General features: G+C 42.4%; 1 protein-coding gene and 1 pseudogene across 3 annotated transcripts in view; one reads left to right on the forward strand and one right to left on the reverse strand.

Moving 5' to 3' along the window:
- DOCK1 (dedicator of cytokinesis 1) overlaps window positions 1-18298 on the reverse strand; it is a 523633-nt gene that overhangs the window by 208727 nt on the left and 296608 nt on the right. The window lies entirely within an intron of this gene.
- LOC115839839 (acidic leucine-rich nuclear phosphoprotein 32 family member B-like) lies at window positions 12740-13695 on the forward strand (annotated as a pseudogene).

Consider the following 18298-nt stretch of genomic DNA (forward strand, 5'->3'; position numbering starts at 1 on the left):
AAACAGAAATGGGGGAGAGCTGTCAAAAGAAACTTATTCTGCAGGCTCAGAATAAAATTACTATTCTATGCTTTGTCATTGATTTATTGGAAATGCATTTAGAAGTCCTAGGAAGCTTTCATGTCAGACAGTGGGTGGGCTGGCAGGTAGGCTGGTGGTGATTGTGCAGAATTCTTCCTGGAACCTGAGCCTGGGGACGGGGTTCCAGCCCCAGTGGCTGAGTAAAAATGAGTAAATAAATAAAAATAAGACATATTCCTTGTGACTTCAAAGCAATGCAAAATAGGGACAGAGAAATCAGGAGGCAGTGGAAGAAAACTTAAAAATCAGGTCATGGAAAGAAAGCCTCATAAACAAAAAATGTGAACTTCATTAGTAATCAAAGATGAAAACGGTATATCATCATTTGCCTGCCAAAGTAGCAGAGGAGTATTTAAGTGATGATAATGTTAGCACGGGCGCAGGGGATGAGCACTCTTAGATGCCACTGGTGGGAGCATAAATTGCTGTAACCTTTTTAAAAAGTGATTTGGCAATAGCTTTGAAAAGTCTTGGGAAAAAAGATACTCATCTCCTCAGGGTAATTCTACTTCTAACAAGCCACCTAAGGAAGTAATTCAGAATTAGAAATTTTATGCCCAAAGATGTCCACTGCATCACTGAAAACATCCCAATGTTCAACAGCTAGGAACTGTGTAAGTAATATGAGATTTTGTAAGGTTGCAAGATAAAATACAGGATGCCCAGTTCCATTTGAATCTCAGATAAATAAGTATGTCCCAAATTTTGTATTGGAAATTTCACATCAGACATTCATATACTAAGAAAATGATCTGTTGTTTACCTGAAGTAGATTTTTATTTGCTAAATCACGTAACCACACCATAGTTTTCTGATGAAATATTATGCCACCATCAAATACTAATCATGAAAATATGAACTATTTTAATAACATAAGAAAATGCTCAACGATGAAAATCAGACATAATTATGGTACATATACTTTTCAGCAAAACAAAGAATATAAATATAGCATAGGAAAAAAATAAAAAAGAAGAAACAATTAGAAGAAAAGACACCAGACAGTCGTGGGATGGGAGGAGGAGCCCAGCTTTTTTTTTTTTTTTTTAGTGGTACGCGGGCCTCTCACTGTTGTGGCCTCTCCTGTTGTGGAGCACGGCTCCAGACACGCAGGCTCAGCGGCCATGGCTCATGGGCCCAGCCGCTCCGCGGCATGTAGGATCTTCCCGGACAGGGGCACGAACCCATGTCCCCTGAATCGGCAGGTGGACGCTCAACCACTGTGCTACCAGGGCAGCCCCCAGATTACTTTTATAATGGAAAATATATTAGTATTTTACTTTTTATATAAATTTTTATTGATTGACTGATTTTTGGCTGTGTAGGGTCTTTGTTGCTGCATGTGGGCTTCCTCTAGTTGTGGCGAGTGGGGAGCTTCTCTTGTTGCAGCGAATGGGCTCTAGGCGCACACTTCAGTAGTTGTGACATGTGGGCTCAGTAGTTGTGGCACGCGGGCTCAGTAGTTGTGGCTCTACAGCGCAGGCTCAGTAGTTGTGGTGCACGGGCTTATTTGCTCCGCGGCATGGGGGATCTTCCCGGACTAGGGTTCAAACCTGTGTCCCCTGCATTCGCAGGTGGATTCTTAACCACTGTGCCACCAGGGAAGTCCCTATATTAGTATTTTAAAAGGTAGTCCCGAGAGAGATAGATAAGATCTCCTCTTTCTCCCTCTGCCCGTGAGTCCCCATTTCCTACTCCCTTATCCTCAAAAATCTCTTTCATGGGGCTCCCCCATCCACGAGGACTAGGTCACTGCTGCTCAAGCCCTGGACTGAACTTGCCTCTGAGCCCTCCCTCCTAGAACTACCCTCAATGCCCCAGTTTTAAATCTGTCTGGCACCCCAGTGCTCTAGGCAGGTGGACAGGTAGAATGAAGGACAGATTGGATGGAGGACAGGCAGGAAGGAGGACAGGTAAGACAGAGGACAGGTAGAATGGAGCACTGCTGGTGGAGCAGGGGACACTGAGTGGCAGGCTAGTGAATGCACAAAGTCCCTACAGGATATAGAGACAGAAGGTTTTTAAGAAAGAACAGATTTTGGAGAATGGGAACTTAGGATGAGTTCTTTTCAATGGTATCTTTGTCATCTTTGGCTAGTCTAAGGTCCAAGACTGAGTACATGAACTAGAAGGAAACATCCCAAGGATCTGAACTCACAGGCCTGAGCTGTGAAGGGGTGCTTCCTTTATGTACTAACATCAGGACTGAGTTATGTGGCTTGAACAATAACGTATGAAATTGCTCTTGGTAATTCCATCCGCCAGTCCAGAATGTTTCATATGACCGCGGGGCTCACATTGTGCGTGGGGCACTCGGCACAGGCAGAAAAGTTAACTCTCGTCCAAGTGTTCTGAACGCCAAGGGATTTGGGGGCAGCTCCAAACCACAGAAGCTACTGGAGATGCGAAGAGAGCCCCAGGAGCATGGAGTCTGGAGGACGGGCACCAGGCTTGAATCAGAGGAGAATCTATTATTTGAATCGGGGATTACACTTCTTGGTGGCCAGTGATGAGATGTTAAAAATTTTAAACGTGGGCTTCCCTGGTGGCGCAGTGGTTGAGAGTCCGCCTGCCGATGCAGGGGACACGGGTTCGTGTCCCGGTCCGGGAAGATCCCACACGCCGCAGAGCGGCTGGGCCCGTGAGCCATGGCCGCTGAGCCTGCGCGTCCGGAGCCTGTGCTCCGCTAAGGGAGAGGCCACAGCAGTGAGAGGCCCGCGTACCGCAAAAAAAAAAAAATTTTAAACGTGTTTCACGAAGGCAAGTGCTTTGAAGAGGAATTCTCATTTATATGTTTCATTTCAAATATATCAATGAAAACAAACCTACTTCATCACCATTAAAAATTAAAGAAAAAGTAATCCCCAATGATACTGCTAAATGACACTGGGCAAGAATTGTAGTAAAGACAGGAAGACGGATGACTTGATGGATTCTGGATGACTTTCATATTGGGGAGCATTCCAGCCAAAGAATCAATACTGTAAAGCAACGTTATGAGGACGAGGATTTGGAGAAGGGAATGTAATTGAGAGCTGAGTGCTCTGTTTCAGAGGCAGGGGTGACGTGAAATAAATCCCCGTACGGATAAGTTCTTGGACAGATGAGGAGAAAGCTCTCGAGAACGCAAAGGCTTCCTGTTTTCAAGAGGGAAAGCCAATGGTGAAACATTTACAGGTTCTATTTGTTACAAGGAAATTTAAGAGAGAAAAATAGGGAGTCCAAAAAGATAACACAAATAATATCCCAAAATGTCATTAACTGCCCCAAAGCGTCCTCCAAAGTCTCTGTAGAGATGATGTTTGTGAAAATATACGTAGGGGGCTTCCACATAACAAATTTAAAACAATGAAAACACAAACTCATCTGTCTCTTCACATTAAACTGACAATAAAAAAGTTTTTACAACTCACAAACCAGATAGCTAGTGGGAAGCAGCCGCATAGCCCAGGGAGATCAGCTCGGTGCTTTGTGACCACCTAGAGGGGTAGGATAGGGAGGGTGGGAGGGAGACGAAAGAGGAAGGGGATATGGCGATATATGTATATGTATAGCTGATTTACCTTGTTATACAGCAGAAACTAACACACCATTGTAAAGCAATTATACTCCAATAAAGATGTTTAAAAACAAAAAACCTCACAAACCCACAAAGACCAAGAGAATAAGAAGAGACACAACTACAGACAAGAGAATTCTGGAAGCTGACAAGTCGATGCAGGAATGGTTACCGGCTGCCCTGGAGGCAGGAAGGGAGTGCATATCTATCAGGAATCCTGTTGATTCTGGCAGAGAACCCTAGGAAGGCTCGGAAACTGGAGGTGCCAGGTACTCAGAAAGCGAGGCTGCATGTCAGGTGGAAACCAAAAGCACTGATGTCTTTAAAACGTGGCCAATATGCCCACCCCAGCACATCCACCAAGGGAACCCCGCTCACTCCCGGCAGGGAACCACGTGTTTATCCTCTGGACAAAGCAAAAGAGACAGGAGCAGGAGCCACCTGGCTGAGACTATCCAATGATAAGCCAATCACTGGGGGCTTCCCTGGTGGCGCAGTGGTTGGAAATCCACCAGCCAATGAAGGGGACATGGGTTTGAGCCCTCATCTGGGAGGATCCCACATGCCACGGAGCAACTAAGCCCGCGCGCCACAACTACTGACACTGTGCTCTAGAGCCTGTGAAACACAACTAGTGAGCCCACGTGCCTAGAGCCCATGCTCCACAACAAGCGAAACCACCGCAATGAGAAGCCCATGCACCGCAACGAAGAGGAGCCCCTGCTCGCCACAACTAGAGAAGGCCCATGCGCAGCAACAAAGACCCAACACAGCCAAAAAGAAATAAATTAAATAAAAGAAAAAAGAAGCCAATCACTGTAAACTCCCCACTCTGCTCGGCTCAGCTCCCAGCAAAGCAGCAAGGCTCAGCCCCTCCACCAGGCTTAGCCCCACAGCAAACTGGAACAGGAGACTGGAAGAATCCTCTTTGGAGAAACTGACCAGCACAAGAGCATACCCACTAACTTCCCATGGAGATTCTGACAGCGTGAGAGCCCAGCCCACAGTGGTTTGCCATGCAGTGAAGCCCAGCAGCCTCCAAGCTCTGTGAGAAAAGTCAACCAAGCGTTAATAAAGGAGACCTGAACAAACAAAAACAGAAGCCAGAGGAATGAAAGAAAATTTAGAAAACATAAGAAAATTCAAAGAACGATCATTATTTTCCTCAGGTAGATAGGAGATTATATCCATAAAACAAGAACATGATGTTATAAAAAGAAAAAAAGGAACAAAGACCAAGAAATGATTCTGGAATATTTCAGCTGTATTAGCAAAAATAAACATTTTAATAGAAGCGTCGGGATAAAAAACTAATGAAATCCTCCAAAAGTAGAACAAGAAGACACAGAGAGAGAGAAAAAAAATTCCACTGACAAAAGTATCGAAAAAATACTTAAGAATAAATTTAACTTGGTCCCTGAAAACTAGAAGGTAGTGTTAAAGGAATAAAAGAGGACCTAAATTAATAGAAAGATATCCCACGTTCATGGATGAGAAGACTTAATATTGTTAACATGGCTATACTCTCTAAATTGAGGTACAGATTCAACCCAATCCCTATCAAAATTCCAGCTGGCTGCTTTGCAGAAATTGACAAACCAATCACAGATGATCATATTTTGCATAATTCTATTTCTAGAAAATGTCCAGGATAGGCAAACCTACAAAAGCAGAAAGTTAGACTTGTGATTGCCAAGGGCTGGAGGTTTGGGCGGAAATGGGGAGTGACTGCTATTGCATACAGATTTCCTTTGAGGATGATGACAGTATTCTAAAATTGATCATGGTGATGGTTAAACAACTCTGTGCGTATAGTTAAAACCCCTAAATCGTTCACATTAAATAGATGAATTTTATGGCATATAAATTAGATCTCAATGAAGCTGTCAAAAATTTTAAATAAAACTTAAATTAATTAAGAGATGTAAGATAATTTTTCTAAAGTGTCATACATACACAAAATGAAAGGGCCCACTGTGTGTCAAGCACGATCCAGACTCATACTTGTGAGATTTTGGAACACTACGGATAGAACAATGAATCTCAAACATTCAAGAACAAATGAAAAGCAAAAAGAGTTGCAGGTGTGGATCGGGAATTGCTCATGGAGGGGCCGGTGAAGGGGCAGCTAATTCTCAGGGCAAGTCAAACGATCTGTCCTTGTAAACCAAGTAATATACTATTCTGATTTAAAACAATAATAACCTACTTGGAAAACTCCTTCCAAATTCTATGATCCTTGTGAAATTGTTCTTTCTCTTTAGATTTGTGAAATAGATACAAGACAGTTTTCTTCACCTTTGCTTTGATTTCTTCACTTATGTGTTTTCCCATCATAGGAAATTACTTAACCCTTTTAGGATGGGGGTTACAAGGAAGAAATGATAATGCAGATAGAACAACGGTGTAAAATGAAGGTAAGAAGACAGTGCCCCACGTGAAAAACATCAGAAGGCAAAAGTCACTGCTGTACTTTGCAGAGTATTTCACGTCTTGTTAAGTAAGTATGTGCTTAAGCATAAGATACAACAAAACGGCTGAATCGGGTACTATTGTTAACACTGAGGTTCTTGGAAAAATAAATATTCACTCACATAATTTGAACTTGGTACATCTTTCCCAGAAATACAATCCATGGCGAAATTGAGGGCTGTCTTTTGTTCCCTTTCTCATTTAAAGATAAATTCAGTCCCATGAATCCTTTATCCAAAGTACAGTTAATTTTCACTTATTTAGTTTCCAAAATATTGCGATCCCTTATTTTATCAATATAAAGGACCACGGAGTGAGGGATGATTGTAAAAAGAAGCTATACAAAATTAAAAATAGTAGAGTTGAGAAACTAATGTCATCTATTAGCTCTTTTACAACTACTAGCAACAAAATTAAACCTGAATCTTAAATTTTAATTGAATCCCAGTATTTCATATCATTGCAGACACTATAAAGAAAGAAATCTAATTTTAAAAACAAAATCATTTTCCATTTTACAGTGGCAGTAATTGTAAGAAGATGTTTATAGGACGAATATACCAAAAGGGACTATCTGGATCTTGTATTAATCATAACAACATTTGCTGCTTATTCAATATAATAAATTAAACACATATTCACATTTGTTATAAGGGATGAAAATGAATCACAGTCAAATTTTATGTATACAATTTATACTTTATGTAATAATGAGGAATATATACTTTGTATACAACTTCTTGATAGAATTCATTTGTTGCTAGCGTAAGTCGGAGTATAGCAGAAAATTTTATATTTATTTTCATAAACTCAGAAAATCAGATAATTTAAAATAATCAGATTTTTCAAATGTTCTCCCATGATATATAGTAACTGTAAATACACTGTAACAGAAACAAGAGTAACTGAGTCTTAATAAAATTTTGCCTCTGAAGGAGGATCAATGCTCTCCGTATTTTTTAAATTGACTTCTGTCCATAAAGGACACTCTTACCATCACAGTTACAGATTAAAGTTGAAACTCTTTACTGGATGAAATGAAATTCCTCTATATGAATCATAAATGGATACTGTCCCTCAATACTATTTATATTGGTTACATGAGTCAGTGAGGAGAAAACTACGTCACATACCAAGGGTTAAAAAAATTAATGAATCTTTAAGGAGAATAAAATATATTTGGGAATATGAGATTATTATATAAAAGAAACAGGGATGATCTCGTTTATAAGCTATTATTTCTTAGGAAATAGTGACTTATACATAAATAAATACATCTATTGTGCACAGATACAGGCTCAAACGCCACACATCACATCACCCATAGCTCGTCTGCTTACGACTGCGTAAGCATCCAAAGTGATTCAGGCTCTAAGTGCCTTGAGGTTTATTTTCAAAATTTCCTACTATGGGGAAGTGGGACTCAATCTGGGGGGTACCCAAGAGAAATTTTGCAGAGCAATGTACCTGTCGAGCAGGTGTGTAAGAAAACACTGTAAGTATGAAGCACACCCCACTGGGGCTTCACGCCCATCTCATCTCCCTTCACCACAGTCCTGAGGAAATCGAAGGTCCCCAAGATTCGGAGGAGATGGAGCCACTTGGAATATACATAAGAAAGTGTGGGGATAAGGCCAAAATGATGAAAAGATTCAAAATGTTGCAGGGTATTAACAGGTGCAACGCTCAACTCACAAAGAGTGGGTGCTGTGTTGAAAGCATGGAGTTCGGGGCTTGGTCAGGTGAGTAGACACAGCACCACCCAGAAGGAGCACACACAGGGGGCCTGGGACCAAGGCAGGATGAGGAGGATGCTGGAAGAGGCTATCCTGGCCACACTGGGACACCTGCGACACCCGAGTGTCACAATGAACAAGGAGAGCAATGGATTACAACACATGGAAAGTCCTTGAGTCTATGTTGATACATGAGCAAGGGGATTGGTGAGGCAGGTGGCCAAGAGAGGCAAAGGTAAGGCTCTTTTCTTACAGACCAAACAATGTAGATGGGACAAAAAAATTAAGAAATCACCAGTTTCAGCTCCTAAAGCAATGGTTGATTCCAGCAAGGATCCTCAATGGGGGTTGAAACTATTAGGTCAAAGGTCCTTGGGGATGAAGATACTCAATCTGAAACTCACCCCCCCCCACATTCTTCCTCACTACGGCTGTGCCCCCCAGTTCGATGGAATGTGAAGGACACATTATCACTGAGGTAGTATTTTATGCCAAAAATGTTAAATCATGAGGAATAACTTTTTGAGGAAAACATCCTTACCCTAGCTTTTTTCAGGGGGTGCATAGAGGATATTAACTCCTTTTTACAGATAAGAGTATAGAGAGAGTTTAAGCCACCTGGCCAATACACAATTAGAAGATGAGAAGAGCAAGAAACAGCCCTCGGACCAAAGTTTTAAAAAAAAAAAGGAAGACGGAGGAGGAGGGGGAAGAAAGGGAAGAAGGGGGAGGGGACGGGAGAGGGAGCAGCAGACAGCTCCAGATTATGGGACACTGGCCAAGACCACTGGCCTGGGCCCAGTGTCTGGGTACATACGCAAATGATGGCTATAATGGTGGTAGTGGTGATGATGACAGATAAAACACACAAAAAACACACAAGAACACTTTACAAGTCACGAAATTTGTACGCTAAAGTCACGAAATGTTCAAAACAGAGTCAAAGAATACCTAAAAAAACTGGAGATACATATTATGTTCATGCTTTGGAAGAATCAATATAGTTAGGATGCCAAGTGATCTACAGTCAGCAGGAGGTTATTGTAGAAATTAACAATCTGATTCTAAACTTTAAGTGGAAAAGCAAATAATGTGAAACAGCCAAAGAAATCTTGAATAATGTAAAAGGACACACACTACCTGCTTTTACGATTGACTATAAAACTACAGATATTAAGACTGTGCGGTACTGGTGAAAAAGGCCTATAGATGAGAAAACCTGACCGCACACATATGGTTAACAGATTTTCAACAAAGGTTTCAAGAAAATTCAATGAAAAAGTATAATCTTTTCAACAAGTTGTATTTTCAAATGGTACAATTAGACACATATGAAAAGTCCCAAACAAAAAGGCAGGGGGTGGGGAGAGAGAATTGATCCTCACCCTGCCTCATATACAAAAATCAACACAAAATGTAACATAGACATAAATGCAAAACCCCCAAAACAGCAGAACTTCTAGAAGAAAACACAAGGAAAACCCTTCTGACCTTGGATTTGGCATATACTTCCTGGGATACAAAAAGCATGAAACATAAAAGAAAAAAATGACCAAAAGAACTTCTTCAAAATCAAAAACTTTGCTCTTTGAAAGACATTGAAAAGAAGGTGAAAAGGCAGACTGCAGAACGGGAGAAAATATTTGCAAAACACACCTTAGACAAAGGGCTTGTATCCAGAATATATAAAGAATTCTGAAAACTCAATTAACAACCAACCAAATCGAAAAATTGGCAGAAAAATTTAAAGAGACATTTCACTTAAAAGGAGATACAAATGGCCGAGACAGACAGGAAACCATGTTGTGTCACTAATAATTAGGAAAATGCAAATTAAAACCACAATGAGATACCACTACACACCTATTAGAATGGCTAAAGTTTAAAAAAAAAAAAAAGCAGGAAATTGCAGAGCAGACATTCTCCTATGTTGCTGGTCTGAAGGCAAAAGGATACAGACATTTTGGAAAAGGTTTGGCAGGACCCAACCTTCCTGCTTCTAGGTATTTACCCAAGAGAAATGAAAACATATATCCACACAAAGACCTCTATACAAATATTTATAGACAGTCTTAGTCTTAATTGCCAAACATGGAGACACCTTACATGTCTATTACCTAGTAAGTGGATCAACAGACCGTGGTAAATCCATGTGACGGAATAGTACTGAGCAATACAATGGACCTACTACTGAATAAATAAATGTGCATCGTTCTCAAACACCAAGGGTTTCTTTTGTTTCAAAGAAAAAAAACCTGTGCTAACTGAAAGACGTCAACACAAAAGGCGACACAGTGTATCAATTCATTTATGTGACATTCTAGAAACCCAAAACTACAGTGACAAAGCGGAGACGGTTGACTTCAGAGGGGAATGATGAGGGACTTTTTTAGGCATATCACAATCCTCTAAATTTGTATTTGGTGGTGATTACACAACTGTATATATCCATCAAAATTCAGAACTAAAGAGGGTGAATTTTACTGTGTGATCATATATATATATATATGATCACACAGTAAAAAGAAGAAGATATATATATATATATATATAAAGAAGAAAATTTGAAAATCCCCGTAAGATGATACGCAACTAATATTGGTATTTTGGTGGACTCATCCTTGCGCTCACATATATAGAAAGAGACGACTTTTAATGAACATTGGATCACACCTCAGTTGCTGCAGCTTTAGCTTTCAAATGGTTTGTTATCTGTAGTACAAGTCCTACAATCACTACCCTTGGTTTTCACATTTCCCTAAGTGTCCATGCCAATCTATTCTTTCACATGAACTTTAGAACCACATTACTGAGCGTGAAACAAGTCCCACTGGAATTGAAATTGAGGTGGCACTGAATTTTTAAATTCATTGAGAAGGCTTATGATAGCAGCCTTCTCAATGACACGCACCCAGTGTCTCTCCATTTGTTCAGGTCTCTTTTGATGCCACTCAGGAATATTTTGTGATTTTCATCATATGGATCTTAAACGGCTCTTGTATTATTGTTCCTAGTGGGAGGAGAGCTTTTTCTCCAAAAAGCTTTAAATTTTTCTCTATATTTTTATTTGTATACTTGGGAAAACCATTGACTGTCAACTTGCAGAAATCTGTCATCACTCCCTGTAGTCTTTGTTATGGGGGGGGGTGTGGAGGGGGGCCTGGGGATAGATGTTAAAACAGACCAAGCCAACATCTGTCAACAATTTTGTGTTGTCCTTTCCAATCGCTATAAACTGTATTTCTGTTTCTGGACCTACTACACAGGTCCTCACCACCAAGACGATGGCAAGTTGTAATAAGAGCCAGCATCTTTGGGGTTTTTTTTAGAGATTTTAATGGGCATGCATGCCTTTAGGGTCTAATGTGTTATTTTTATTTTTTTAATTGAGATTTAATTGACATAGTTGAAGGCGTACAATGTGTTGATTTCATACATTTATATATTGCAATACAATCACAACTTATGGTTAGCTAACACATCTATCATGTCCCATAATTGCCATTTTTATGGGTGGTGAGAATATTTAATATCTAGTCTCCTGGATATTGGCTTAAGATAGACCTTAAGATGTTAAGGAAAATTCCTAACCTAGAGATCATCTCTGACAAAATATGTGAAGCTAAACAAAAAGGATTATGGATATTACTAAAATATAAGAGTTTTATATTGAAGGGCAAAAAGATCCAGCAATAGAATTACGCATCAAAAGAGCACACAGGGGGCTCCCCTGGTGGCGCAGTGGTTGAGACTCCACCTGCCGATGCAGGGGACACGGGTTCATGCCCCGGTCCGGGAAGATCCCACATGCCGCGGAGCGGCTGGGCCCGTGAGCCATGGCCGCTGAGCCTGCGCGTCCGGAGCCTGTGCTCCGCAACGGGAGAGGCCACAACAGTGAGAGGCCTGCATACTGCAAAAAGAAAAAAAAAAAAAAAGAGCACATAGGGATGCTGTTAAATTTTACTAAGGGGGCAAGAAAGGTACCACCCCCCAAAATAAATATGTAAGGCCAAGCTATAATAAAACAAAACTTAGAAGAGGGACATTTCTTCATAAATCCCATTTCCTAGGAAGGGCATCGTCTAACAAACATTTACAGAGGCACACTGTGTTAGGCACTATTCCAGAAGCCCTCATGAAACTCACATTCTATTGGCCAGAGTGTGTTGACAGGGAGCTTACTGTCAGCTAAACTTAAACAAGAGCTTCACTCAACCCTGACAAGTGAAGCTCTTGTTTAAAGCTCCTTAGTATCTTAAGGAGACCCTCTGGTACTTGCTCTGAGGTATCATCACACACCTGGCAAGTACACACTGTAGATACTGTCACATCACATTTTGCAAAAACAAGACAAAACCAAAACCCCTTCCAAGATGTTGAGAAAAATATTCAACGAGATATCAATCAAAATATACAGCGAGTACCCAGAGTTATGTACACATTATTCACATCTATCTATTCCTACACAGACTTAATGAAAATACTAGAAGAAGCCATTCCCCTACTCTTCTCAAAATTTAGAGCTGTGTCTTGTAATTACCAATCATAATGGTGACCACCACAGTTTTAATTAGGGAATATAAAACACTGTTTTCTTAAGATTAATCTCTTTAAACAAAATTCACATATTTTGAAGATTAATGTTTTAACATGACAATCACAGACATTTCAGGTACCTGACTCACGCATAAAAATAAAAAGGATGCACCGGCTCCAGCTCCAGGGGCTCCGCCCACCTGCCGGCACGCCGCACACCACCCACCGCCCGGGACCGCTCAGACCCCTTCCGACAGCCCTCCCTGCGCAGGCTAGGACGCCTCTCCCCCGTCCCCCGACCCCGCCGCGGAAAGTTAAGTTTGAAGACCCGGGGTGGGGGGGTGGGGAGAGAAACATGGACATGAAGAGGACGATCCACCTGGAGCTGAGGAGCTGCACCCCGGCAGCTGTTCAAGAACTTGTCCTGGACGATTGCACATCAAATGACGGGAAAATTGAGGGTTTAACGGCTGAATGTGTGAACTTAGAGTTCCTCAGTTTAATTAATGTAGGCTTGATTTCCGTTTCAAATCTCCCCAACTACCTAAATTGAAAAAGCTTGAGCTCGGTGACAATTGAATCTTGGGAGATCTGGATAGGTTAGCAGAAAAACTTCCAAATCTTACACATCTAAACTTCAGTGGAAATAAACTGAAAGGTATCAGCACCCTGGAACCTTTGAAAAAGTTGGAATGTCTGAAGAGCCTGGATCTGTTTAACCGTGAGGTTACTAACCTGACTGACTTCGGAGTTCCCGCCCCAGCTCACGTACCTGGTTGGCTATGACCGAGAAGACAGTGAAGCCCCTGACTCAGATGCTGAGGTGGATGGTGTGGGTGAAGAAGAGGATGAAGACGAAGACGAAGACGTAGAAGGGGAGGATGAAGACGAAGTCAGTGGGGAGGAAGAATTCGGGTATGATGGAGAAGCTGATGAAGATGAAGACGGGGGCTTCCCTGGTGGCGCAGTGGTTGGGAGTCCGCCTGCCGATGCAGGGTACACGGGTTCGTGCTCCGTCCGGTCCGGGAGGATCCCACATGCCGCGGAGCAGCTGGGCCCGTGAGCCATGGCCGCTGAGCCTGCGCTCCGCAACAAGAGAGGCCGAGACAGCGAGAGGCCCGCGCACTGCGATGAAGAGCGGCCCCCGCTCGCCGCAACTAGAGAAAGTCCTCGCACAGAAACAAAGACCCAACACAGCCAAAAATACATAAATAAATTTATTTTAAAAAGATGAAGATGAAGATGAGGAGGAAGAAATCGGGAAAGGTGAAACGAGGAAGAGAGAAACACGATGAAGGCAAAGATGATTAAGACCCCAAATAACCTGCAAAAAAGAACTGTTCAGTATTGGCTGGACTGCTCACAGGGATTTGGTAGCTGTTTAAGAAAAAAAGAAAAAGGTAGCTGTGATCACAAACCCCAGGACACCAACCCACCCAAAGAGCCAAAGAACAGTTTCTGTGACATTCCACCGTCCTCCATTTAGTCCCTCTTAGAAATCCACCACCAAGCTTGGGGACTTCACCTCAACAAAATTATAAGCGTTGTTAGGTTTTTGTGTAAGACTTGCTGTAGCGTGGACAGCTGTGATTTGTGAGTCGACCGTCCGTGGCTGCCAGTTACACTGAGAATGTAACAGCATTTTTACGTTCTGTACAACAAAGAATCTTTGTAAATAAAATCTGAACGTTTAAAAGAAAGACAGAAAGGAAGCGTCACAAATCACATTGGTTTCCCTTCACCTGAACCCAAACCTCTAATCGCAGGTCACACTGAGACGATCTACATTGGCAGCCACTCTTCAACAGATGTTTAGCCAAGATTTTTTTTTTTATTAATCTTGATCAGACAAGATCTTAACAGCATGTAGTGGAAGGTAAATCCACAGAGTCGTACTATAATGACGAATTTTAATTATTCTCCAGAATCACTCCTTGTTTGCAAAATTGAGTATGTTTTTCACAAGCTAGTTCTCTGGCTACACAGTTAAAAGTGCAAAATGTAGTGATCCTAGCTCCTGTCTCAACAAGAAGTACACGGGATAATGAAGCCCACTAGTTTTGAATTTAAATCAGCTGTTTTGGTGTCATGAAGGGACAAAAAGCAGAATTCTAGACTGATCAGTTAAAAAGAAGCATGGTCAACAGGAGGTATTTGTTTGAAAGAATTGGAAACTTCACACAACTACGTGGGAATTCTGGAAAGGAAAGCACCATTATTGGGGATAAAACCATTATCACAAATAATAATTTCTAATGTCGACCAACGAATGGGCCTACAAGGCCATCCAGGAGCTGCCCCCCTCTCCACAAAATACCCCTGACTCCATCTCTGATATGAGCTGAACTTTGTCCCCCCTCCCCTGCAAATTCATATGTTGAAGTCCTAACCCCCCAGAGCCTCAGAATGTAAATGTATTTGAAGATGGGGTCTTTAAAGAGACAATTAAGGTAAAATAAGGTCATTAAGGTGGCCCTCATTCAATATTACTGGTATTCCTTAACGAAGAGAAGATTAGGACACACACAGAAGAAGGGCCACGTGAAGATGCAATAAGAAGACGGCCATCTACTAGCCAAGGAGAGAGACTTCAGAAGAAACCAACTCAGGAGGACACCTTGATAGTGGACTTCTGGCCTCTAGAACGATAAGGAATGAATTTTGGTTGTTTAAGCCACCCACTCTGTGGCTTTTGTTATGGCAGCCCTAGAACCTAATGTAACCTCATGGCTTCAGTCACAGTCTCCATGGGGCCTCAGAACTTGCCCAGCTTCTCCCCTCAAGAGGCTAGGCTGCCCTGCCTGTGTCCTCTGATGAAGGCTCCTCCCCAAGAAGACCACCTTACGCCCAGCCCCTTCCTCCAGCACGTGGCTCCAAGGCCTGCTTCCCCAGCGCTGCTGCTGCTGCATCCCATTTAGAGTGGGACCCCTGCTCAGGCCCCAGCACACCCCATCCTCTCACACCACCTTCTCCTGCAGGAGTTACCTTCACACACATTCACGTAATCTACCTACTTATTAGAATTGTTGTTGATCAACTCTCCCCACTGGAATATAGACTCCAAGAGGGCAGGGATCACCGTTTCACTCGCCAACCAAGCTCTAATGCCAAGAAAAGAGCAATAAATCCTTTGATGAAGCAGACTGAATGCCCATGATGTTGTCATTAAAAAAAAAAAAAAATTAAAGTGAAAAAAGGCCTGATATAAACAAATAAAAGGGAAATTATTCAGTCCAGCAAAGGCCATAATTGGAAATAAGGACAGATTAATAATATCATTAAAAACAATGTACTTCTAATGAAGTTATCAATTTCTTTAGTCTTTTTAAAGATCCCTAAACCTACTGCTAAGTAACACTTTTCTAAAGAAATTCATGTACCAAAGTATTTTTTACAATCAACTGGAAACGTATGTTCTGAGACGCTGACAATACTACCAGAATTTTTTTGTTATCTAATAGTACTGAATTCACGTTAGTTAGCAAAATGTCTCTGTGGTGGGGTTTGCTGTGAGCGCATCTGAATGTAAGAAACTACCTTGGGGATTCGCCATCTACCTTTTCTCTAAAGAGAGCTCTCTCTCTGGGTTATCATATTCAAAGCAAATTTAAACACTGTGTCCTGGAAAAAAAGAATTGACAGGTGAGTCTTAAAGCAAAGCTGGCCTGGTCATTTAACGGGCGTTGCATTGATAACGACAACCTGATATGCTAGAAAATTTGTGCACTTTTGTACATGGAGTAAAAGCCCAGGGCCCTGTTGTAAGACATGGTCTGTGAGTCTGTTTACTGGGCAGTAATAGGTGTGCACAGGTGCAGCCCGTGGCTTCCATCCCACGCAAAGCTTCACCTGAGTCACATCACGTCATTGTAAGCCTCCATCAAAACACAGGGCAAAGGCAAAAACCAAACAAGAGTGCGATGGTAGCCAGCAAGCGATCACAATGCAGCCACGTAATCCAGCAAAAATGAGGAAGCAGAAAACCTCATTTTGCTCACAGGCTTTGTATAGCGTTTGAGAGAACATTCCGCCAAGTGCACCGTGCTGCTCCCCGCCCCACAGATGAGAGAGAAAGAGTCTTCCAACCACCCGGGGACCCGGGCACATTCCCGAGACTCAGGCACACCTTTCTGGAGGGTCTCCTCATCTACAGCCAGATGATTCAACTCCCCTTCCCTCTACAACCTGTGAGCAAAATCCATTCGTACGAAAAACAGGCGAGGACAAATGTGGCTCGTTTTGAAATATTAAAATTATCGTCATAGAACACAGAATGCAGAGGAGAGTGTGTTGAAGCCCAAAGGACATTATTAACCCAGCATGTGTATATCACCATTTAAAAAAAAGTTTACTTTGAAAGAACAGATAAATTCAATAACATACAAAGAAATATGTGTGATCAAGGAGATCGTTATAATCTGACAGAGAAAAGAACATATTTATTTATTATTTTGAGATGCTAATGGCTTCAATAAAATTCCGAGAAAATTTTGATATAATTAGAGTCTTGTTAGGATAATGAGGTATTTATATGGTTCACATTTCTTGTGTATTTGATAAGTCCTTACTTTGGCATAATTGCTATGAAATAAATTTCTATAAAGTCAAAAAAATAAAAAGAATAAAATCACCTTCAAATTTCTAATACTTTCATGATTTTACCAGATGGAAAATCTACTCGGTTACTAACAAGTATCAGTTATAGGGTAGGCAGTAAAATTCAAGCTGAGGGTTATAAAGGTAATGGGGAAGAGACCAGTCAGAGCTCAGGAACGTCCAATACAGCACGTTTATGCAAGTCTCAAAAAGTCCTACCTTGTCGCATGTAACTCGGAGGGAGCTGAGGGGGATTGCTAGGGACCCATGCTCAGCCCAGCCTGAAAGTCACCCCGAGATTTGGCTTCCAGATCTGACTGTGTCTGAGCCGCAATGAAACCTCACCATCAGCGCCCCAATGGGAGAGTCACAAATCAAAGGAGGCTCATCCTGATTCTGCCAGCATGGAAGGAAGCGTGCGATTCTCACTGCCTGGAACGCTGAGAACAGGAGGAAGGCTTGGGCATCACTACGGCCCCGCCCCTTTCTACACACTACCTGCCCTTCATAACTGGCCATGAAGTAAATAAGCCTTTTCCAACCAGAGGGCAGCATTTCCAGCCCAGGAAGAGCAGGGTAATTTCCGGGGGAACCAGGATTGGGGGAAAGTGTCCAGAGCGTCCGCTGCAGCCAGGCGTTTCAGATAAAGGGCTGCTGGCAGACGGCTCAGGATGAAGCCGGTAGAGGACGAGAGAGCCCACCTCACATCCACTTCTCGTCTGCTTTCTGCCCATCAGGTGGGTGCTCAGGGCATGTCTGAGGATACAGAACGGAGGCCTTAGGAACACCGCTTGTAAAATGCGTTGGTTACAAACGGTCGCCAGCCGTGCTGCAGCTGAGGGAGGCCCACACTGGCAGAGAGTTACAAGTCTCAATCACCTTCCCCCTACCCTGGGAAGCTCTTATGATGGCCAGGTGTCTTCACCTAGCAAGTATATTCGTGCTGCCCTGACCCCGAAGAGAGGGTGTCCAGGACAGCAGCTCTGGAGCAACAAGGACAGACTGAGCCAATTGCAGCAGATAAAGGAGAGGACAGGCAGGGCAACTGATTACAGGTGTGTTCAGAGAGCAATCGAGAGCTACCTGGTGAGTGGGAGGGGTCAAGAATGGCCACATGGGAGAGCTGACTGTACACTAGGACCTCGGAATCATCCACTCACTCATCAACACACACATGTATCACTACTTGCTACAGGTCAGGTCCTGTGCTGGGGCTTGGAATATGAATGGAGATAAGCCACAGGTGCCTGTCCCGGTGTCTGGTGAGAAAAGACCCATTAAAGAGCAGTTGTATTAGCGTGGCAGGGTCAAGATGGGG

This window comes from Globicephala melas, chromosome 16, assembly GCF_963455315.2.
Source record: "Globicephala melas chromosome 16, mGloMel1.2, whole genome shotgun sequence".
NCBI lineage: Eukaryota > Metazoa > Chordata > Mammalia > Artiodactyla > Delphinidae > Globicephala > Globicephala melas.